Source organism: Ursus americanus, chromosome 15, assembly GCF_024610735.1.
Source record: "Ursus americanus isolate L20-20 chromosome 15, mUrsAme1.1.p, whole genome shotgun sequence".
NCBI classification, from domain to species: domain Eukaryota; kingdom Metazoa; phylum Chordata; class Mammalia; order Carnivora; family Ursidae; genus Ursus; species Ursus americanus.
The window spans coordinates 36984219-37009726 of record NC_142141.1 but is presented as its reverse complement, the minus strand read 5'-3'; the positions used below and the strand labels follow the sequence as shown (position 1 = coordinate 37009726).

Sequence of the window (25508 nt, the reverse complement as noted above, 5' to 3'; positions counted from 1 at the left end):
TGCATTCCTATCGCCAGTTAATAAACACTTGCTTTAAGATTAAAGAGAAGGTGAGAAGAAACAAACGTATCTTTTGCCTTATATTTACTATTTTGCTGTCTTCAGCATTTGAGATTAGAAAATGTACTACAACAAATAATAGTCATAGATCTAAACACACCAAATTTAGCTCTACTAGGAAATTCTTTTTTACAACAACTATATTTAACATTTCTACATAGTTTATTACCTACTCTTTACCTTAGGATCACCTCTCTGAAAACAGTATCAAACCTCCTCTAAAATACCCTACTGCTTCCTCTAAAATTCCTCACTATATAGGCAGAATTTTCTAGCATTCTTCATTTTTTTAAGGAGGGGAAGTACAAGTAAAAAACCTGAACTGTAGGTTTTTTAAAAAAAACCTACTTTTTGGGGCCTATAACCCATAGTAAGAAATAGATTTTACATGGTAACTCAGCACATGCACACACAAAAATGGAACGCATGTTTACTTAAAAATACACTTTACCATGTGTGATGTGATTATTATAGAATCCAGATTCTATTCTTTCCTCTGTTTTAAATAAAAAATGTTAGTCCCAACCCACTAAATTTCATGACCCATAATGGTACATGACCCAGTTTTAAAGCACTGGTCTAGTGGAGATGCTTTTAAGAGCATCATAAGCACTCCCTTCATACTTATTTTACATGTTAAGTTTTAAATGGATTTTGTATTCTTCCCTCATAAAGTCATTTTTATTCTGTTATTCCAGACTGGTTTAGGATTAAAATACATGTACAGTTTAATTATCCGGTTCACATTCAGCATATGTGTAGGTTCCATTAAGATTAAGCTTTCATGAAGATTTAATGACCCTAAATAATTATAAATATTTCAGAAATGCTTTTTTTAAGGGCCTTACCCTATGTAATGCAGTGTAACCTGTAATACAGTATAATTAGGTGTTTTTATTTAGTAATATAAAGTACAGATATACAAAAATGTAAATATAGGAAAGTCATAGGATTTTAAGTAGATGGCATGAATAATAAAATCTATGAATTTAGAGAAAATCCTTAGAGAGGTAAGAAGGATTAATGAAAGAACAAAACTTGTTTTTGAAGACCAAGATGAAGAAAGTTCTTGATGGGGAAAAACCATTAATTTCTATCATCTTAACAAAAATGGATAAAATACATTGAATAACACCTTCATAGATACTATCACAAATTTGATTAGGTATTCACTTTCAAAACTTGAAACAGGAACATATTTACAGACTGTTGATATTTTTGTAGCTCACCCTCAAAACAACATCTATAATGAACTCTTCATCAAAGTTTCTTAAGATCAAAATCATCCTAAAAGTAACAATTTCCTAAATATGAAATCATTTTAGAGTATGAAATAGTCTACAAAACATATACATACATGTTCTTTACTTTTTTCCTATCTTTTAAACATTTGTTCCTGTTCAGAGTTAATTGTCTCACTAACAAAGGATACAACTGGTAGGCATAAAATAGTGTGGAAATGATTTTCTAAAATTTTTCCTTTCTATCATTTTATGGCAAACTGTATTTTGAAGATAAATATTTTTAAAAAATAACAATTCATAATTTGTGAGTTGTACCAATTCCTGCTGATATTCAATATTTAATTCTTGAAATCCATTTTAAAATATTTTATTAAATCTTATGCAATTTATTGATCAAGAATACATATGGGAATATCCAGGAATATAAAATAAATAAAATTAGTGCAACTCAGTACTTACAGGGGGCAATATTAGGTCAGATTAAGGGTTATCTACAAACTATTGACAAATCAAGGATATAACAATGAAATATAAAGCCACCATAAATCAACTGATTTGGGACATAAAGATTTAAAAATGTGAAAGCAAAATAAATGGATGGTGATGATCAAAATAAGCAACCCCCCCCCAAAAACCCAAGAAACAAGACAAATCAAGAAAACACTAAGATTAGATTAAGAGATTCCACACAAGATCTCAACGTGGATACTTAAATTTAGGCAAGCAAAACACTAACTGATTTAACAGAAAAATATTCTGATATGCACTGAAACAATTTCTTTAATTCTGTGATCTGGAAAAAAAATTGATATAAACTATATACAAGTTAAAACCCTTAAAGGTAGAGACCTTGTCTATTTTCCTTCACTAATGTATTTAAGAGATGCTTATCATAAAGCTAATTAGCAGCTAGTAAGTCTTTAATAAATGAGGGAAGTGAAAAATAACATCTCTAAAATTTTAAATTAAATGCTACAATAATGCCAAGACTTTTGTTCCCTAACATGCAGAATCACTAGTTTACCAGTAACATTTAAGAAAGTATATAGGAAGATAATTGTGTTTCCTTAAGCAAACTGAAATGATACTATTTTGAAACTGAATGAAAAACATATTCTGAGCCATCTGTATATTACTTAGAGCTGTTCTTAAGATTAATGGGTAAACTTAAAATGAACAGACTGTCGGATTTACTATACAAGATACAACTATTTGTGTTAATGGTTATAAAGACTTTCTTCTCCAAAAAATTCAATACATGAAATATTATTTGGACTTTCATAGCCAAAAGCTTATTGCATAGTTTTTATTTACCAGTGTAAGTCCTTACTTTAAAAGGCCTATTTTCCAAGGCAATAATAGGAAATAAAAATTCTCAATTTGTTTTGAAAAATCATTATCAATTTATTGGTATATCCAGTGCTATCAAAAGGTAAGTAAATGTTATGAACTAACGAAATGGTGAATTAAAATATCCACTCTGCGTGACCTAAGCTTTCACTGAGTCTTTTCTTCAGGAGGAAACTGTAAAAATAAATCTCACTAGTATTTGCTTTGCTTGACAGCATAACTGAATAGTAACCAAAGTAGCCATATGTGGTCCTTTATATAAAGCCTCAGAAACATGCACCTTTTGAATCATTGTGCTTGGCACATATTTTGTGCCCAATAAATACTTGCAGAATCAACTTTTCCAGTAGTGCTGGATTTGGGCTAGGCCAACCAGATTCTCACAGACTTTAATTTAGCCTGTATTTTGCAAGAAAGAGGGCAGACGGGATAAAGAATGTAGTTTGTGATTCAGGAAGAGAGCAAAGCTAAGTGGCCCAGTATGAATATGATCATGTGATCTACCAATCAACTGTCCTCTAGCAAGCCCATTTTCAGAAACCTAAAAACAATTACCACTACTTTGTGGGATTCTGGTATTGTGGAGGGTGAATGTCTAGAAGTAGTGCACTTCTCTAGAACTCTGTAATAAACGCGATTTTTCCCTAGATTTTTTTTTTCAGTTTTCACAATCTTTCATAAGGTTCTCTGTAGCATATAAGTGTATATATTAAGGGCTAGAGTTCAGAAATGGCTGTGGGGGTGCAGGGGGGAGGTCAGGGCCCTTATAATTACCATTTATTCATTAACTAAATATTAAGCATCCACTGTGTAGGTCAGGCATTAGTCTAGACATTATTTTCTCCACAAAATCCCAGTGGAGAAAAACAAAACTTCTTGCCCTCCTGGAGCTTAACATTCTACCGGGGGAAAAACAGGTAATAAGATCGACACGTAAGATATGTAAAATGCCTGAACGAGAAAGTGGGAAAGGGGGACAGGGAACTTGCAGTTTCGAGGGGGTGGGGGCGAGGTGACGTCCGAGGAAAATCCTGAAGGTGAGGGAGCAAGCCCTATGGATTCTTGGGGGAAAGAGCCTGGCACAGGGAATAGCAAGGGCAGAGGTCCTGCTTGCAAGAATGCCAGGGCAGCTTCTCCCCCACCCGCGCGCGGTATTTAGGCCACGGTCAAGACTTTGGCTTTTCCTCTCAGCCAGATGCAATGCCATTGCAGGATCTAGAGTAAAGGAGTAACATCTGATTTACTCTCTCGAGTGATTTCTGAGCAAACGGAATAACCTGAGCGCAAATTTTCCCATTTACTTTAAGCGTATTAGAAAACATACAGGAATACGTAAACAATACAATTAACGTATAATCTAAACTCATGAAAATATAATACAAGTTTCGTCCCGCTTGAGTAAAATTAGCTAACCTACTGCACTTTTTACCTGAACAAAAGACCCCCCCCTTAATTTACACTAATTTAACAGAGAACTCGGAAAGATAAAGTTTGTGACAACAGGAGACCACAAAAAGCATGGCACCGTACACACAATCACATCTGTGCTCCAGCCTCGTGCGGCACCTCACTGTTTCAAATGGAAAGAGGAAAACGACGTTGGAAACCGGCTGGCCCCAGACCCCCCCGTCGCCCACGGTCGGCCGGTGGCCCGAGTCCGGGCGGGCGGCTTTCCCCGCGCACCCGGCTCCACCTACACCTAGAGGGGGGCGCGGATCCGCACGCTCCGGGCCCGCCGCCGGCCAGCTCCTCGTTCACACAGCGTCGCCTACAGGCCTTTATCCCGACAGTTAGGGAAGAACCAAAACCACCGCCAACAAAAAGACCAGAAAAGACCGCATATTTCCAGAAACCAAGGCATCACAAACACGATTCCAATTCATTCCAGCTGGGAATCTTCTTCACCTCCACGGGTTGCGTTCTCCCTCCGCAGAAATAACGCAGAGACGGGCGTAGAGTCCGGCCTCCCCACAGGAGAGAAGGTGTAGGATACATCCATCCACCAGACTGCAGAGACACCATTTAAAAAATGCACAGTCGCCGTCGAATCGCGGGCGTTCTCTACCTGGCCGCCCCGAGCTCGGCTCCCTAAGCTAATGACCACCAGCTGGGATAGCGAGCTTGGCCTGCGAGCCGGGTCGGGCCTGAGCGCCCCTCACGCACACAACCATCACCGAACCCGGGCCCCGCTCCGGTCGGCCTCCAGGAAAATAAAGACCGCGGAGAGCCGGCCCGCCCGTGCCGCAGCGAAAACGCCGCCCCGCAGGATCGACAAAAAAAGGCAACATCCGCAGTCGCTCTGAGGAGGAGAAGGGCGCAAAGGAGAGCCGCCACCGCCCGCTGCCCGCCCCGGCCCGCCCGGGCGCGGAGTGGTGCGGCACGGCGCGGTGCGGCGCGGCCGAGGACGCGAGTCGAAGTGGCGGCGGCAGCGGCGGTGGCGGAAGTGGAGTGGGGAAGAGGGGGTGGTTGTTAGTGTTTGGCGCCGGCGGAGGGAGTCATTCCTGCAGCTGCACTTCCGGTCGGCATTTTGTTCTGAGAGGGAGAGACGGAACGAGAGAGAGACACACACAGGGCTCCTTCCCCCCCCGCCCTCCCCCCCCTCCCTCCGTCGGTACCGACTCACCCGACACCACCAAGCCGCAGGGAGGGACGCCCCCGCCGACAGGAGGATTGGTTCCCGGGCCGGCGGCGATGCCCCCCCGGTAGCTCGGGCCCCCGGTCGGGTGTTTGTGAGTGTTTCTATGTGGGAGAAGGAGGAGGAGGAGGAAGAAGAAGCAGCGATTTGTCTTCTCGGCTGGTCTCCCCCCGGCTCTACATGTTCCCCGCACTGAGGAGACGGAAGAGGAGCCGTAGCCACCCCCCCTCCCGGCCCGGATTATAGTCTCTCGCCACAGCGGCCTCGGCCTCCCCTTGGATTCAGACGCCGATTCGCCCAGGTAAATTCCTGCTCTTTATTTCGGCGGCGGCGGCGGCGGCGGCGCCAGGTCCTCAGCGTCTCTCCTCCTCGCTCCCCTCCCCGCCGTTTCCTTAGCGGCCCCAGGTCTCCTCCACGGGCGAGTCTAGAGTTCGCTCCTCTCTGGTGGCAGCCGCCCTGGGTGGCGGTGGTTTTGTACTCTCTCCCGGCCGGCTCCGGTGGCGGGGACTGGGCTCCTGCCGGGCGGCCGGGGAGGCGTAGGCCCGGCGGAGAGTGCAGGCCGCGGGCCAGCGGAATCTACTTGAGCTCGGGGATTAGGAGAGCTCCGGGCTGAGCGGAGCTACTGCTGGTCGGTGACAGGCCTCGCCCGGGAGAAGAGCCGTAGCTAGTGAGGAGGCGGAAACAATACAACTAACAGCAAATGTGCCCTGGTCGTCCCCATATTTACAACTTTCCTGGTCCGGGAGTGGGGAACGTCCCAGTGAAACAAACAACCCCCCTTCTTCCCCCTGTGACCCCATGAAGGGAGGAAGTAGTTTCAGTTAGTGAGACAAATGTAAATACTCAGACAAGGATCCAGTGGTAATTCTTGCCTTGTGTAAAACTTGTTTGGACGTTAGAAAGTTAATAAAGACTCATTTTCTTTTTTTAAAGAATTAAATTGCCCACATGAATATTTAATATAGAAAGCCGTAGTGTGGTAGACAGTGCATATCCCCCCCCCCCACCAAGAGCTTTTATGTTGTTGTTTGACAGTGTGTGTTGCACATGGACTTTTTATTCAAAGGCAAGTGTAAAGTACTTGACAGGTTTACCCTGCCACTTTAGATTTGTGTGCGTTATATAAGGACAATTTTAAACGACTATACATAAAATACTCAGGTACTTCCTGATCTAAGCGTGTAGACGCATAAAAAGAATATTAAATGTTCTGAGAATTGTACCGAGGTACAGGTAAAACCAATTTTCTTTAAAAGCATAGAAATTAAGTTATGCTTAAAATCCCAGGGAGGTTAAAAAAAAATGTAGAAGGTGCCATCCTTTCATGTCAGGGCAGATCTTCTTGAGGTCCCAGGATTGTCATTGGCTGTTTGTGCCCATGATGTTTGACTGTGTAATGAGAGAGGTGTCATTTTAATAGGTCAAATGTATCTGTAAATGCTAGAGAAAAATATCAGTTCTGCCTTAACAAATTCTAGTTTACGAATAAGTTAAGTGTCCAGAGCTTGTTTATTGAGGCATTGGTAAGGTAGGTTGGTATAAGGGAAAAACAATCAATTTAAAAGTCCTCAGCCATACAAATTGCACAGAAAAAATAAATGTACCTGGCATTAGACTATTTTGATACTTTGTCTCGTATTCACTGAAGGAAAACTTTCACTGGTTAGAATGAAGCAACACTGATCAACAAAGTCCCTTGTTTTACTAATGGGTGTTACATTGGTTCGGATTTTTTTGTGTCTCATTAAATTATTATTGCCATTGTAGAGTAAGTAACTTTTCTGAAGGTTATTTTTGAATTTAGCCCCCTGCTTAAAATAAATTGTTCTACGTTTCCAGCAAACGTATGGATAAATGTTAAAAAGAGTGAAGTTAATATAGCTGTCACGTACTAGGCATGTTTTTAATGCTATAAATCCGTGTAGTAGTCAGTAGCGTGTCCGTGATTTGTATTGGTCAGGGAGCAGTTTGAATTTTAAAAAGCCTGAAGCTCCTGCTGAGCCCCAATCCCGGCCTCCCTCCCTCCCACTAATCTCCCATTCCTGTCTTTGTGCTGCCTGCTCCTGTTAGACACTGTTTGCTACAGGGCCTCAGGCCTACACTGGGTGGGGGGCAGACGAATGGGGGCTTGTTGGGGGGAGGGAATACAGAAGGGAGGAACACTTCACATCTTGAGCAGAGGGTTTGGGACTTGGGGGGGGGGGCGCGGGTAAGGGTTTCAATATAAATGTTTGAAAGGCCCTCATATGAACCTGTGATGCCTTTACAACTTTTATTTAAATAAAATACGGAGACGTATGTCAAAGGATGAACATATTTTTACTAAAGGTAATGGAAAAGAGGAGTTCTGCTTGCTTAGTTTTCATCAACAGAAGCAACTTATTTTTAGAGCTCTGTAGTTAAAGGGAGCTTTCTTACACAGATGTTTGAATCAGTGTATTAGATACCTGTTTATGTGATTTTTTTTCTTGTGACTTTGTAATTAAAGTGAATTAGTTCTCACTAGATCTTATTTTCCCAATTCTACATATTTAGTGTTTTGTAGGTAATATAGGTTGTGTGGTAGCTTTCATTAAGATAGTATAAACATTAAAATAAATTGAAAATATGTGTGTTTGGTCCAAACCAATTATATGGGTTATTTTTAAAGGAGGAGTCATTGTAAAGCTCAAAAAAACCCTAAACTTGAACTTTAAAATTTTTGACAACTTATTTGGAAGGAATAATTTGTTTTTCCCTAGAGATGATAAATACTGTGCTCTATCTCCCCTGTATTGGTTGTATGAATAGTCACCAGTGGCTATTTTTGTATTTCTGCTGTTTTTTTTTTTTTTTTTAATGTAGTGAAAGAAGACCCTTTAAGTGTTCCAGTAATCTTGTAATGTTAGTTATATTATTTGGAGACATAATTTCTAGTATTATTCAACAGTGTGGTTTATTGTTTCTCTCAAGTCTACAGAGATACAATAACTTAAAATAATTAAGAAGGCAGCTTTAAAGTAGTGAAAGCCTAGTAAATCAAATCAAAATTGAATATTAAATACTTCATTATTTTTAGTGTTTTGAGAAGAGTATATAGGATGCTTCTTGGAATCATTCAACAATTTGTTTACTAAAGTTATTGGAAAGCATTTCGAACCTGTGCTAGGGATCATTATGATACTGCCCCCTTTAAGAAGAAAAAAGTTGTATTTGAAGAAAGACTGTCTATTTCAGATTATTTTTGGGGATGGAAAGTGAAAGTTTTTATTATGGTAGTAAACTGAGTTTTGTTTTTTTTGCATAGCGATCATTATTAAATTTCAGAAATATAATGAGCAAAGCTATACCAATTCAAATATGAAATCTTTTTTATTTGGAGCCAGACTGACCAACTGAAACATGTATTTTCTAAAACTACTATATGTATTTCAGATTTAATTTTTTGTAGTAATCCCTCATCAGACTGCTATAGAAACATTTGAACCCACCTAGTTCATACTTTGGCATACCTTATATTTATGTAAAAATTAATAATACGAGAGTAGATAAAAACTAAAGAGTTTGATTTTTATATAATTTCATTTAATTTTCCCCACCCCATTGCTTATTAGGAAAAGGATAATATGTGAGTAATTCTGGAATTTTAAAATACGATTTTAGTTTTTTGCGGAGTGATTGGGAAGACTGAGGTAAATAAAAATTCCTTTTAGAGAAGTGTAACTTCAGTGCTGTTGATTACATTTATTTGCTATAAAATGAATTGGAAATTACTGACTAGAAATTTTATAGAAACCTGGTAATGAACTGTTTAGTTGAAGATACTTATTTTAATATTCTGAGCATATTAAGTTGGCTTTGGTGGTAATTTATGGTATGATATAGCCTTTAAAAATCATTTCAAAATATACTTTTTAAGCACAGCTTTTCTATTTTTAGCAGTTGTCATTTATGATTATTCTTTGAATTTTTAAAATGGTTCTTTTTCAAGGTGACCTGAGTTCATTTTTAAATATTCCCATTTCCCTGTGAGAGAAGTGACCGGCATGATTTCCATTTTTTGATGAAAAACTTGATACTCAGAGGCCACGTGATTTGTGTAGATTCACGTAATGAGTGAGAATAAGGGATTCTCTTGCTCTTACTGTTTTTTTATTTAATTATGCTACTTTAAGGAAAGTGTGAGCCCTGGTCGTGAAGCTAGGTATTACTATTGCTCAGTATTGACACTGATACATACATCAGAGTCCAAGGTGCTTTTCCCTCTTCTTTTAGGAAGCTGTGAAACTTGTCTCTTAATTATGTTTTCCTGGTATGAAAATAGTACTTTTACATTAGAAATCCTGACCTTGTGTGTATGTTTGGTGTCTGAATGATTGAATTTATTTACATTATGTTCCTCCTTAAGAATGTAAATCAATTAGCTATATTTGTAGTAAATATATAGTGACTCCTGAAAGTGTTTTTATAGAGTGGAATTTTAGTGTTTCTAGTTGATTTAAAAGCAATTTTAAAAATACCATGTCTCGGGGCACCCGGGTAGCTCAGTGGGTTAAGTGTCTGCCTTCGGCTCAGGTCATGCTCCCAGGGTCCTGGGATCAAGTCCTGCATCCAGCTGCTTGATCAGCGGGGAGTCTGCTTCTCTCTCTGCCTGCTGCTCCCCCTGCTTGTGTGCACACACGCACACGCTCTCTCTCTCTCTGACAAATAAATAATATCTTTAAAAAGAAATAATAAATAAAAATACCATGTCTCTTACAGTCATCATTGTAATTTTAAGAAGTGTATTATGTGCTCAGAATTTTTTACCCAAGTAAGTAATAAAAGTGATTTTAGATATTTGTCTTCATATTATCTTGTTTGGTGTAAATCTAGGGTCAGTTTTAATGAATTGAGTTTTGTCAGAATGCATTGTTTTAAGGCATATTTTTTTTCTATTTCCAAAGTGATACTATTAGGAGAGATTATTTTTAATATAGCATTGACAGCTACATAAGATTTTGAGACGTTATTATGTGCCAGAAATTGTGTTAAGTATGCCCCCCATAATATTATCTCATTTAAAATAAGAAGCTCAGGAAATAGAAACAATAATCCACAATTTACAGATTAAGAAACTGAGGCTGGAAAGGTTAGAAAATTGCCCGTTGTCTTATAATTAGTAAATGATCAGTCTGGTTTATATTTTTTCATAAGGATTTAGGATTCCACATTTCTAGTTTTAATAAAGTCTTCATTTTTTTGGTTGTTCAGTTAACTCAATACTTACAAGTCATGTACAGTCAAGGAACCTGTGTACTGTGGGCAAAGAACTAAAATAGAATTCAGAGTGTATATTCTGTATATAATATTTTTGAAATCATCAAAACTTTACTGTCTTATATTTTAGTGTTCAGCAATCTGTGTAATTTTTACTTTTTTTAAGTTTTTTATTTTTATTGAGTTGAAATTGTCAAAGCATCAATTTCTAGAAAGGGAAAATTCAGCTTTAGAGAGTGACTTCATTCATAGAAATGTATATGACCAATTGTAATATAGTAGATGAATCTGTAAATTAGTATAATTTTTTAAAATCCTAGTGTTTCTATAGCCAAAGAATATTAATCCTTTCTAAGTCATCAACTTGGGAAGCTGTGCGCTTATTCTAGAGCTTTTGCCATATAATCTTACGGGGATTCCTTTAGTGAATATCTTTAGAGCCTTTGAGATAGTCTTTTGGAGGGGGTCCTTAATGGCAAGGGTGAATTTGAGCTTTAGAGATAGTAACCAGCAATTTAGAACTTAGTTTAGGAAAACTGAGATTTAATAAGATCTTTTTTTGTGTTAGACACTATTGAGTGGGTTACGTTTGTAATATGTGATATTATTGAGTGATTTACATCTACCATGAATCTTCAAGGTATATAATATGAGTCTGGTTGTGTTTATTATTCTAAGATACTTGAGAAAACTGAGGTACAGAATGATTAAACGATTAGCCGAAGGTCCCATAGCTAACAAGTGGAAGAAAGTAGAGGAAGGACACCAAAGTTGATACTTTACTTATCAGCCTTAACCACTACACTGTATATCATGATTTGAACCTCTTAGCTACCCAGAGCGGTTAGTGATGTGTTCTTGTTTTACAGACAAGGAAATTGAGGCTTATCATGTTTAAGAACCTAGTCCAGGGTGGCAAATCTAGCAGGTGTTAGAGGTAGGACTCCAACCTAATGTGTCTAATTCTAAAACATCTTTTCCATTCTGTCACCTTGCCTCTTCAAGATTTATAATATACTTTTTGATGAAAAGGGTAGACTTTGTTATAAAGCAGTGACTTTTTGTGTCTTATAAAGAGGAATTCTAGGGGTGCCTGGGTGGCTCAGTTGTTGAGCGTCTGCCTTAGGCTCAGGTGGGATCAAGCCCCACATTGGGCTCCCTGCTCAGCAGGAAGCCTGCTTCTCCCTCTCCCACTCCCCCTGCTTGTGTTCCTTCTCTCGCTGTTTCTGTCAAATAAATAAATAAAATCTTAAAAAAAAAGAGGAATTCTAATGTTTTGGTTATAGATGATTGTCATTTGACTATAGTCTTTTCTGTAAAGTACCTTTGTTAGTTTACACCTCATAATATACAAAATGTATATACAAATATGCGTATAAGTAGGATATTTATTTTTAAATATATGCATGCTGTGTTTATGGAATTGGCAAAATATGGAAAAGGCACTTTCTTTTTCATAATATTGCGATTCAGTTATTTCTTATAAAAATGTCAAGCATTAAAAAATATTCCAAAGAATACATTAAACTTCCAACGTAGTCTGTGTAGATAAATTGCTTTGCCATCTTACATGTATGTATCATCAGTTAACATGAACGTACCAAACTTTTCAAGTGTTCTTTTGTACGTATTTGCCTTTTGGCAGAAAGGAAAAACATTTTCAGTATGCAGAAACATGGAATTAGCATTAATTTATTTACTAAAATAATTTTTTATACCTGGTCTGTGAGTGGACGTTTTGAGAAGTAACACAGGTGAGATTTTTACCTCTCCTGAAAAATTCAGAAGCTATGACATAATTTTGAAATACCCAATTCCTTTTTGTTGCACTTATTTGGGTCATTTGTACTTCTCAATTCTTTGGTCTTATGCTGATGAGATGTATACTTGTTTTAATAGGAGTACTGTTTTTTAACAAGTTGTTGATTCTGTGTACCTTAAAAACTTACAGTGCTTGAAACACTAATGAATTATTAAACTTAAAATATAGTTTACACTAAAAATATTAATCTTTATGATTTTATATTTAATTTTTTTTAAATTTTTTAATTTGCAAAACAAAAATGTCCTTGAAATTAATCCTAATAAGGAAAATAGATTACTGACTTTTGTGAATACTTCTACTGGCAACCTTTTCAAGAATTTTAAACTAGCTTTTAGTTGTCTTTATCTGATAGGTTGTGGCTTCCACCTAAAGAAATTGATGTTCAGAGTTAGGCTATATGTAATTTAGTTTTCCTTTGGTAATGACCAAGTTGATATTTTATATGAGTGTAAATTGGACATAGCTCCCTTTACTTTTTAAAATACCATTCTTAAAAAATTGATGCACATGGCAGGATTTTTCCCCCACAGTTTTGCCTATGTCTCAGAAAACTCTAAAGTTGAAAGTTGAAATGTAATGCCCTAAAAGCTACTGTTATCATTCTTTCCCCTTTGAGAAAAGAATAAGAATCCAGTGTTTACGCCATAACCTACCTTCAGGTTATCTTGAAAGACATACATGACATATGCTTTTAATTTAACTCTATTAATCTTTTTACTCTTTTCTCTTTCCCTTTACTTATGTATTTCTTCCCATCTCTGTCAATGTCCTAAGCAAAAAAAAATTTTATAGCATAGTGAATACAGGTGGTGGTGTTAATGTGGATGGTTCTATAATGTATTATTTTCCTTGATGAAACATTGAGTAGTTTGAAAGTCCTCAAATTCTGAGATCTTTGTAAGTTCAAAATGCTAGTGAGAAAGTATTTATATTAACTGTGAAAACATATATTTGTGTAGCAACCTGCTTTCTTCTGTAGACATGTGTTACTTCTCAAAACATCCACTCACAGACCAGGAGTTTCTTGTAAGGAGAAGGAGAAAGCATGGCCTTTTTTTGTGAAAGTTTCTCTGGTTATTCCATGTCATAACGTCAGTCAGCTTTTTACTTGTATCTCTTTGATAAAATTATTTGTGCCTGTGTCTGTAAGCCATACTAAGCCACCAGCTATCTGAGAGCAGGGAGACTTGTATTATTTTCATCTTTATATCTGTAATACCATCACAGTGTTTTCCTGTTTTGCAAGTATTCAGTACATATTTATTGAACTGATTGATTTAAATTGAGCTATATAATTCCTAAAGATACATTTGTAAATCTAAGATTAGTAAGTGGCAAGTATATGTTTGTGCTAATTTTGAAATATAATTTTCTTCGATATATATGTGTTCTTAAGGCTTCTTTCTTCTTGGGTAAGACCATTTTATTTACATACATCCCAACAATGCACACACAACAACTTGCGTGTAAAAATAAATCAAAAAGAAAAACTCAAAACAGAGTTCCTTTTTTAGCTGGTAGTAAGGACTGTAAAGTATATGAAGGGCTTTTTGTTTTGGTCCCTTGGACAGTAGAATCAAAGGAATAAGATACTGAGGGAAGGTATCCAAACATTTTCTTGTTTTAAGTTCAAGATTGATATATTATACTTTTAATTTTCTTTGCTAATTTATGTACTGCATGTAACAATGTAGAGAAGTTAACTGTAATCTGAAATACAGTACATTAAAAATACTATTCATGGGTGCCTGCGTGGCTCAGTTGGTTAAGCATCTGCCTTCAGCTCAGGTCATGATCCCAGGGTCCTGGGATTGAGCCCCGGGTGTGTGTGGAGAGGGGGGGTCCCTACTCAAGTGGGGAGTCTGCTTCTCCCTCTCCCTCTGCCTCTCCCCCCCCCCGCTTGTGCTCTCTCTCTCATTCACTCTCTGTCAAATAAATAAAATCTTTTTTAAAAAATGTTATTCATATAAAATAGTGCTATTCACATAAAATTTTAGATGACTGAAGTTTTTTAAAAATTTAAGTAAAGCTTATTGAAGTGTAATCTACACAGTAAAGTCAGTTTTAGGTACACAATTTGATGAGTTTTGACAAACATGTTCAATCTTGCAACCTCCACCACAATCAAAACATAGAATGTTTTCATCACCCCAAAAAGTTGCCTTATGTCCTTTTGTAATCAGTTTCCTACCCCTGTTCCAGCCCCTGGCAACCACATGTAATTTCTGTCTTCATAGATCTGTCTTTTCTAGAATGTCATATAAATGGAATCGTACAGTATGTAGGCTTCTGTGATAAGTTTCTTTTGCTTAGCATAAGGCTTTTGAGATTCATCCATGTTGTTGCGTGTATTAGTAGTTTGTTGGCGACTGCATTTTGAAATTGAATTAGAATACCCTTTAACTTTGGTACTACTGTCAAAAAAACCTGAACAACTTTAGATATTTCTCTCAGATCTTGGAGCTGCTTTACTATTGGACATAATGTTACTTGCCCATTTTTACCCCTCAGCTTCAAAAAATTTGTAATTGACATTATTAGTAAGTGGCATTTATTTATATAGTTCATTCTGTCAGGTTAGATGCTCCACCAACCAGGTAAAATAGACATTGCCCTCTTTTTCATCACAATTAAAATAGATGGCATCACATATTTTGAACATCTAGCACATAGAAACTGGAATAAGAAATGGTACAATAATAACTCACCAAAAATTGAGTTCACTTTTTTAAGTTTAATGTTTGTTGTTTATACTAAAAATAGAGCATCAGTTATAGTGAAGAACAGTTAGTGCCTCTCTTTTAATGCTTAAAGTTAGAGACGCAGTGCTGTTTACTGAAAGTTGGGGCAGATAATGAATAAAGGACCATTTTCTGGTTATTTTATTTGACCACCTTTTTTGTTTTTTTGCCACTCCCTTTTTGAAACCTCTTCCCCCCTTGTCTCTTACTTTTCTTCCCCTGTATATTTGACCTCTCATTTGTAGACTCTTGCTAGTTCTTCCTCCTCTGCCCACCCCTTAAATATTGGTATTCCCAGGGTGGTTCTTAAGCCTTCCTTCTGTTGTCCCTTCCTGTTGATCTCATCTGTTCATATGACTTGTTACATGTTTGTTACCTGTGTGCTGATGACTCACAGATCTATCTCCAGAATGATATATTCTCTTTGAGACAGATCCATCTGTCTACCAGGCACCTCCTGATGTCCCTATAACTACTGTAAATTCAAAAGTATACAAATCTGAATTCATCCCTCAGTTGTTCCCTGCTCTTACCATTCTCCCCCCCAAAAAGAAAGAAATCAATTCTACAACTATGTGAAGTAGGTGAATGTTTCCACCATCACCTCAGCTCCTAAACTGAAAACTTGGTGATAATGCTTGACCCTTTTCCTTTACTGTACCTTCAGCCCGGTTGTTCACCCAGTCCTGACGTTCATGACACCTCTGACTATCACTTCAGTCCATCCCTCCTCTACTGTTTTTGATTCATAGAGTGGGCGTGTGTATACAGCTTGTCAGTTGGAGTAACTTCTAGCATTCTAAGAAGACTTAGAGGCAGTTGTGAAAGATGTGTTTAGTGTTAGTATATTTTTTATATGCTTGGACTTTGGTATTTAAAATTAAGGTATATACATGGTGCCTGGGTGGTTCAGTTGGAAGAGTGTGTGACTCAAGCCCCACATTGGGTATAGAGGTTACTAAAAAATTTTTTTTAAATAAAATTAAGGTGTAATCTTTATCAACATTCATGCTTCATAGCCTAAATGAGACTGTCTTCTGTACACATTTCCACTATATCTAAAATCTAGGGCTTCTGACTTACAGTGCAGTATAGCAGCTAGAACAGTTTGCTGCCTTTATCCTTTTAGAGTACTATAATTCATACATGTGTGCATTCATTTCAATACTGTGTTCATGTGTTAAGGAGCAGAGTCAGAGTTGAGAGGAAAATGGGAGTGTAGGAGGAAAGGGTAAAGGAAGGGCTTTTAAATTAACTTTCCTATACTATGGAAACAAGTTCATTTGAATAACTTTCACTTTTACTGCAGATAACAGAAAACTAAAGAAACAAATACAGTAGGATATGATGCCATTCAGTTGCTAGGCATTCAAATGTTTTTAGTGGCAAGAGTCAGATATGTTATAACTGTATTACTTGTTCGTGAAGTTATTGGTGGTGGTTCTGTATAACCTTACAATGTTTCTTCCTTAGAATAAGAAGTTATTCTCTTCACTCCCCATTTGAACAAAAGGGTCTGCTTAGAATTATTGGTTTCAGTGATCCTGAATATCTTTTGTAAAGGACATATTACAATGTGATGCTATCTTGAAAAACAAAATAAACCTGTCTTCACTATATCTAGAATTTATAACTAAAATAATGGGTGCTGTATTTTGCTCCAGCACTAATTACCATGTTTTTGAGAAAATGGGATCAATCTAAAGGTAGTTTATAAAGGCTGATGGGAGAACCCTGTCTTTGTTGAGTCTTTGGTACCTTGTGCATAGCAACCACTCAACAACTGTTGAATAAATGAATTTAAATTATATTTTAGTTTTGGGACGCAGGACTAATTGGAGTGACAGAAGATAGGTGGGGCATGTTAAACCTGAGTAAGTTGGATGGAAGAAAGAAAGCACAAAGCCAGAAAAGGTCAGACAACGTTTAAAGCAAAAACTAGTATAATTTAGTTAATTGTTTATATTTGGGTAATTACATTTACTTAGCTGGATAAGAGAAAAATCTGTATACAGGTGTTTTGGATTCTTTCTACTCTTATATTCTTGCTTCAGCTTTGCTTCTGGTTTCAGGTATTGCCTCTGTACTTCCATCTTCACTGCTAAGGGACAAATTTATAGGTTCAAGGCTAAAATGACCTGCAAAATCCAGATATACGTATTCAGAATTGAGAATTGGTGGGAAAGGGAGAGAAGTATAGTTTTTCAGTCTTTTCCAGTTACTCAAGCAAGGTTTGTAGTGTATGTCAGAGTGCCATTGCATGTCTTCAGTATTCAGATGAAGAGGCCTAAAAACTAGAATTCAAAATGACTTAACAATTTGCAACAAGTTTGTTTGTGACTATCCTAGGATACAGTACAGTATCTGAATCTCTAATATGCTGTCTGTCTGTTGAGCCATGCTGCTGCCTACATGAATTATCATACGATTTTAGTGGTTCTGATTGTTTTCAACTAGTAGATAGCCACCAGAATTTTAGTGTTCGTTATAAAGACTTCATAGTACATCAATTCTCTATTCCCTTAGTTTTTTTGGAAAATAAAACTACTTACAGTTTTCTGGTATGCTAAGTGAGGCTAAATTGTGGAATTTACAACTTAGAAGAACTTCAAAGTTAAAGACTTCCTTTTTTTTTTTTTTCAATTATAGAAGCAGTGCAGAAAAAACTACATGGTATTTGGAAAATAGGGAAAATATCTATAATCTCATATTTTAAGTTTTTCCTAGTTAGGTGTTTAATAAAAATATTTATATGAATGTAATTTTAGTTAAATATGTATTCATGGTAAAATTATACGTACATAGTCCTGTTTTCTCAAGGTTGTCTCATGAAGATTTTCTTCATTTCCTATGTAGTGTTCATAATTATTTAAAATATTATCCTGGGGCACCCGGCTGGCTCAGTCACAGGACATGTGACTCTTGATCTTGGGGGTTGTGAGTTTGAGCTCCATGTGGGGTGTAGAGATTACGGAAATAATAATTTTTTAAAAACTTTTAAAAAGTCACCCAATAGTTTTGTCAGAGGATGAACCATAATTTCCTTAGTCATTCTGTTGGACGTTTTATTTGCCCTCACTTTTTTCTGTATAAAAATAAGGCAGTAGAACATCTTTATATGTACTGCCCCACCCCCCCGGAGGTTTTATTCACTTAGAGTTAGAATCCCTTAAGTGGAAGTTGGGCCAAAAGTTTGAACATTTCTGTGGCTCTTAATGTGTATTTCCAATAATAATAATAATATGTATTTCCATAATCTTTATTATCCTTCATGTTTTAATTCAGTAAATGCATTTTTTCTTATAGATGCTAATTCTCTATTAAGATTATTCTTAGGCTGTTAACTGCTCCTTTTCCCCACTGTTGTGGGTATGATCTCTTTTCTAGATATTTTTGAACTTCTTGATGATGAAAATCATAGGCTTTTTCAAACTGGGTGTATCATTTGGAGGTATATAGTGAAATTAGCATAGAATCGAATCTAAGCTAGCTGCTACCCAAGTGACATTTAGGCCAGTCATTAAGCTCTTTTCTTCAACTGTAACCTGAAGGGGTTCTCGGTTGGTCTCAGGTTTTAGGATTTTTATGGACAAAGCAAAAGGAAAAAGAAAAGGAACTTAGATAAATGAAAAGAGGGAGTAGTTCCTAGAAATAAAGTTGCAGTTGAAGGATCATCAGTCTTTTATTAGCAGGAAAAAAAAATGGTAAGGAGATTTCTAGATCGGAACATACTAAAAAGAAAAGTAAATTTTTAGGTAGGTCCTACTACTTACTCTTAATATTTGAGGCATGAAATATCTAGTGTGGGGAGGGTCAGAGGGAGAGGAAGAGAGAGAATCTTAAGCAGGCTGCATGCCTAACATGGAGCGTGATGCAGGGCTCAATCTCAGGAACCCGAGATCATGACCTGAGCCCAAATCAAGAGTCAGATGCTTAACCAACTGAGCCATCCAGGTGCCCCCTGGGATTTTAAAGTCTAATATAGACAGATAAAGATTATATTACAATATCAAGAATGACTAAGAGAGGAGCGCTGAGAGGAATCACCTAATTTAGACTAGAAATGAGGGTTAAACTAAGTTTTGAAAGCCATTAATTAGACTTGGGAGCCTAGGGGGCTGGGGCAACAGTTCGATTTTGGAAACTGCGGATGCTCAGATTATTGGAACAGAAGGCTGGAAAAGGAGCATGCAATAAATATTTGAAACTACAGAGAGGGATAGAGTCCACATTATGAAGGAATGTATGTGCTTTTACAAACTCTGCATTTTACTTGAAAAGCATTGGGGAACCAAGAAATTATTTAGTAATGAGGTATGTTTTGTATTTGAAAAGTATTCTTTTGGCAGCAATACAGAGATTAGATAGTAGGCAGAGAAAAGAAGGCTAGGGAAGCTATTTAGGTATTGATGAGGTCCTCAGTTAAGACAGTGAGAATGTGGAGGAGGAAATTTATAAAAAATGTTAAGGAAGTAGCCTGCGTACAACTTGGTATTTTTATGTAGGTAGATTGGGTAATGGAGAATGAAAATAGTCAAGGATGCTTCCTTGATTCTCAAGTTTCATACTTGTGGGGCTTGGAATGTGGAAGTTCCATACACTTATGTCAGGAATATAGGAGAAAGTTTTAAGAATTGCACAGTGGTAATGTGGAAGAAGGGAGGGAGGTGATAAACTGCAGTTTTAGGCATGTCAAGTTTAACCGACCTATGGCACATTCACGTGTAAGGTGGATATGGGAGTCTAAATACTTCAGGTCTTTAGAGCTCAGAAGACATTAGGCTTTTCTTTGTCAAAGTACATAATTATGAATTGGTCTGTTAGAGGATTATTTTCATGAGAAAGACATTTCTAAATCTATGTTGACTCTTTAAAAGGACATATAAAATTTAACTTTAAAACCATGTTGAAATCCTAGGATTCCTTTGTTTTCTCACCTAAGAATATCCAGTATAATAATCATTTTATTATTATAGTTCTGGTATTAATATACAAATTAGAATTAGCACATAGCTTTTAAAGCCAACATAAGTTAAATGACTTTTGACTGCCTATGAATAAGAATACGGTCTACCCAGAGAAAGAAAAATACTATATGATTTCACTTTTATGTGGAATCTAAAAAACAAAATAAATGAATAAACAAACAAAGCAGGGACAGACCCACACATATGGAGAACAAACTGACGGTTGCCAGAGGGGAGGGGAGATGGGGGGATGGACAAAATGAGTGAAAGTGAGTGGGAAATACAAGCTTCTGGTTATGGAATGAATGTACCGGAATAAAAGGTACAGTATAGGGAATATAGTCAGTGGTATTATATTAGTGTTGTATGGTGACAGATGGTAGCTACGCTTGGGGTGAACATAGCATGATGTATAAACTTGTTGAATCTCTATGTTGTATATCGGAAACTATGTAACATTGTATGTCAACTATACTTCAATAAAAAACAATTTTTAATGGAAAAAGATACAAACAGGAATACAGTCTATGAAACACTATATCACTTTTCATATTTTAGACAGAATGGATATTGAAAAATTTAGTGGCTTGGTCAAATTGTTGTAGACACTAATGGTTATTTTAAATGACATTCGGGGTGCCTGGGTGGCTCAGTCATTAAGCATCTGCCTTCTGCTCAGGTCATGATCCCAGAGTCCTGGGATGGAGCCCCGCATCGGGCTCCCCGCTCGGCAGGAAGCCTGCTTCTCCCTCTCCCACTCCCCCCTGCTTGTGTTCCCTCTCTCGCTGTATCTCTCTCTGTCAAATAAATAAAATCTTTAAAAAATAATGACTTTCAAGGCTGACCTAGAAGATCTCTCCAATCTTAAATCAGGGTTAAAAGTAGAATGGGTGATACCATGTGTTTTTGTTTTTGTTTTTTAAATCTTACTTGGTTTAAATTATCAGAAGAGAATAAGACCATTTTTTCTTGAGGTTTTGCTTTTCAGTGTATGGATCATATATTACTATGAACTTAGAATAACAAAATGAATGTTTTTGTATGACTGTTTTCTGTTGTACAAGGCTCTTCCTAGGGCCTACCTTCCAACGTAATCAGAAGACTGCTTCTTGTGGTTAGTTTTATACTGAATCCACACACATAATGAGATCTTTTAGTGAGAACTATGTCACTTTCTCAGGGAGGGATTATCTTTACAAATATAATTAAAGTATATGCAGGAATAATTACAAAGGAATCAAATTGATTTATCAAAAATAATTGACCAGGTTTCATAATGTCAAAATAAAAATTCGTGCTTCCTAGAATCTAAGTACATTTAAGTAAATGTACTTTTTTTTGTTCTGTTTGATTTGGTTACAGAGGTGGCACACCAGAATCATCTAGGAAATTTTTTTAAACTATAACCCTTTTCTGGAGATGTAAAGTAAGTTTGTAAGTTTCTCTTTTAGTTCTTCTCTTAGGCTTTTTATTCATTCCGCAAGAATTTATTGAACATTGTATGCTTAGCAATGAATTCTAGGCATTCATTGCCAGAATGAATGCCTAGAAAAAAAAATCTTAATAAAATAATCTTAATAAGGTATTAAGATTTTTTTTCAGCCTCCCTCCCAAATTTTACATGGCTGCCTAAAAGATCCCTCTTTTTTTTTTTTTAAAGATTTTATTTATTTATTTGACAGAGATAGAGACAGGCAACCCTAAAAGATCCCTCTTTTGTTCTATTCTGTAAAAACATTATTTGTGAAGCATAAAGGAGCAAGAAACTGGTGAGTGGAATTATTAGTAAATTAGAATGAAAAATAGAATGGAGAGATGTGTTGAGTCCTGAAGAATGGAGGGGAGTTGCTGGACACTAGAGAGGACATAGAATTGAGGAAAGAAGTTAGCATAGCAGACACTATAAATGAATTTGGCAGAAGAATTGTTAAGAAATTGAAGTAAAGGGGTCGCCTGGGTGGCACAGCGGTTAAGCGTCTGCCTTCAGCTCAGGGCATGATCCCGGCGTTGTGGGATCGAGCCCCACATCAGGCTCCTCCGCTATGAGCCTGCTTCTTCCTCTCCCACTCCCCCTGCTTGTGTTCCCTCTCTTGCTGGCTGTCTCTATCTCTGTTGAATAAATAAAATCTTTAAAAAAAAAAAAAAAAGGAAGTAAAAATTTTAAGATTTATTTGAGAGAGAAAGCACGCATTTGCACATGCGAGCGAGAGTGGGGAGGGGGCAGAGGGAGAAGCACTCTCTGTATGACAGTATACATATATGGATAGTATATACATATATATCCACTATATTTTGATAACTCATTTTGTGTTTTCTTGCTTTATACTTTTAAATCAGAACATTTATCTCCTTTTTTCTCCATCTATCCAAATCCTACCTTCTTTCTTTTGAGATATTACAGGTTTTTTTGTGATGATAGAGGGAGGGTAGCATAACAGAATTACCTAGGCTTTTTTTCCCCCCAAGCTTATAATACTTCCCCCCTTTTCTCCTGCCCCCCAGTTCATGTGATCTCTTTCTTTTCTAATACATACTTGTGTGGCCGACTTAGTTATTTAAGTTATATGTTGACTTCTCACATTTTCTTATTATATATCAAGCTACAGTTTATTTTGTTTCATTTTATATTATTTGTATTATCTTCTCAATTAGATTGTAATCTTTTTGAGGACAGGATCTGCCTGTGGTACCTGGTAAAGTGTTTTGCCTGGAGTGGCCCTTAGTAAGTGTTTGCTGATAATGTATGTGGCTCATCTGAACTAGATTTAAAAGATTTGGAAAATATCTCACATTCTCACAAACCGTAAAATTCACTCTTTTAAATTGTGCAGTGGTAAAAATTCAATGGTTTTTAGTTTATTCATAAAGTTGTGCAACCATCATCACTGTCTAGTTTCCAGAATATTTCATCACTCAAAAAAGAAACCCCATACCCATTAGCAGTCACTCCCCGTTCTTCCCTTTTCCAGCCCTTGGCAACCAGTAATCTATCTTCTGTTGCTATAGATTTCCTTATTCATAAATGGAATCCCACCCACGGTGTGGCCTGTTTGTATCTGGCTTCTTTCACTTCTATATTGTAGCATGTATCAGTACTTCATTTTTTATAGTCAAATAATATTCCATTGTATGGATGTACAACATTTTACTTAACGTTTTGGCAGTTGAGGGACATTTGGGTTGTTTTCACTTTTGGCTATTATGAATAATGCTGCTATAAACATTCATATACAAGTTTTTCTATGGGCATATGTTTTCACTTCGCCTGTGTAGATACATAGGAGTGAAATTTCTAGGGCATGTGCTAACTCTATAACTCTTTGCAGAACTGCCAGACTGTTTTCCAAAGAGGCTACATGATTTTTACAGTTCCATTTTCAGTGTTTGAGGTTTACACTTTTTCTGCATCCTCACCAATACGTATTATTCTGTGTGTGAGTGTAGCCATCCTAGTGGGTGTGCAGTAGTATCTCATTGTGGCTTGATTTCCATTTCCCTAATGACTAATGATATTGAGCATCTTTTCATTTGTATATTGGTCATTTATATATCTTCTTTGGAGAAGTGTCCTTCTCATCTTGCCCTTTTTTAAATTGGATTATCTGTGTTTTTATCCTTCAATTGTAAGTTTTTAATATATTCTGGATCCAGGTCCCTTATTAGATATATGATTTACAAATACATTCATTCTCTGGGTTATCTTGTCAGTTTCTTGATAGTGTCCTTTGAATCACAAAAGTTTTTTATTTTGATGGTGTCTGATTTATCTGGGTTTTTTGGGGGGGGTTGTGTGTTTTTTTGTTTTTTGTTTGTTTGTTTGTTTTGGTTGATTGTGCTTTTGATGTCATATTTAAGAAGCTGCTGCCTAACCCAAGGTCATGAAGATTTATATCTATGTTTAGTTTTAGCTCTTAATTTAAGTCTCTGACCAAGTTCAAGTTAATTTTTTGCATGTGGTATCAGGTAAGGATATAACATCCTTCTTCTACATGTGACTATAAAGTTGTGCCATCAGTATTGAAAAGACTACTCTTTTCCCATCAAATGGCACTCTTTGTCAAAAATCAGCTGAATGAAAATACAAGAGTTTATTTCTGGACTCTCAATTTTATTCCATTCCATCCACTATAAGGGGTCTAACCTTATGCCAGTATCACAGTGTTTTAGTTCCTGTAGCTTTGTAGTAAGGTTTGAAGATAGGAAGTATAAATCCTCTAACTTTGTTCTTTTTCAAAATTTTTTTGGTGTTTTTGGATCTCTTGCATTTTCATAAGAATTTTAGCATCAGCTCGTTCATTTCTGCAAAATAGACAGCTGCAATTTTGTTAGGGATTACTCTGTCTATAGATTAATTTGGGGAATATTGCCATCTTAATTATATTAAGTCTTTCCGTCCATAAGTTTGGGGTGCCTTGTCAATTTTTTAGGCCATGATTTCTTTCCCTGAAAATGTTTTGTAGTTTTCAGTGTACAAGTGTTGCATTTCTTTTGTTAATTTACTCCTAGGTATTTTTTTTCTTTTTGATGCTATTATAAATGGAATTTTGAAAGAATTTCATTTTGAGATTGTTTATTGGTAGTGTATGGCAGTACAGTTGATTTTTTTATTTAATGATCTTGCATCCTGCAAGAACTCTTTTATTAGTTCTGATTCATGCTCCTTTTTCTAAGGAGAATTTATGCTTGTTTTTTCAGTATTGTTCATTCTGCCCTTCTCCAGCCTTCCAACTACTACATGCTACAGGTAGTTTACAAGATAGAATTTTTCCTGCTTGTCCAATCTGGTGCCTTTATGACTTGGAAAAACTTGTGCACATATGAAAACTAAGATTAGATAGCTCAGAAGAAAAGTTGTGGTCATATTTTGTCAGAATTTTCATTTAGTGGTATCTGACTAGCATAGGATTAAAAATTGAGGAATTGTGGTCTAGGATTTAAAACAAATTATTTCACCTGTGGTAACAGCCAACTCAAATGTTTGTTGCAGAATAGATGCCTGTCTTAGCAATATGTATATATGGATGCAAAATAAAATTTCTTAGTAATTTCTAAAGTCTTCATCTTCCAAGAGTCAGTAAGTGATTTTCAGTAGTTTGTCTGGAAAGTTTAAGTTGTACAGGAAAAAGAGAAAAGAGTGACCAGGCACAGAGGGTGATGGGAGTAGGGAAAGAGGAGAGAGGCAAGGAGGCAAGATTAATAACTTGAGTTTTGTTAATACAGTATTATGATTTAAATAGATATCTGCTGATTGGAAACAAAAGAGGAAACAGCGATAATGGATTATTCCTCAAATTCAAACTTCTGTTTTTTAGTCTGAGTCAGAATTGAACCCAAATGGTAAATACATGTATAAAAAGATGTTCAACCTCACTAGCGGTTAGAGAAATGAGGAGGTATACTCTAGTTCACTTAATGATGTGTTCTTTTGATCAAAAGAGATTAAATAAG

At 36.6% G+C, this 25508-nt stretch overlaps 1 protein-coding gene across 2 annotated transcripts in view; it reads left to right on the top strand.

Moving 5' to 3' along the window:
- Positions 1–5165: 5165 nt before the first annotated feature.
- The window catches only part of NIPBL (NIPBL cohesin loading factor), a 188505-nt gene continuing 168162 nt past the window's right edge, over positions 5166–25508 (top strand). For both annotated transcript variants that reach the window (XM_045787277.2, XM_045787278.2), the window contains exon 1: positions 5166–5590. The gene's annotated coding sequence lies outside the window, so the exon portion shown is untranslated. The remainder of the gene's footprint in view (positions 5591–25508) is intronic.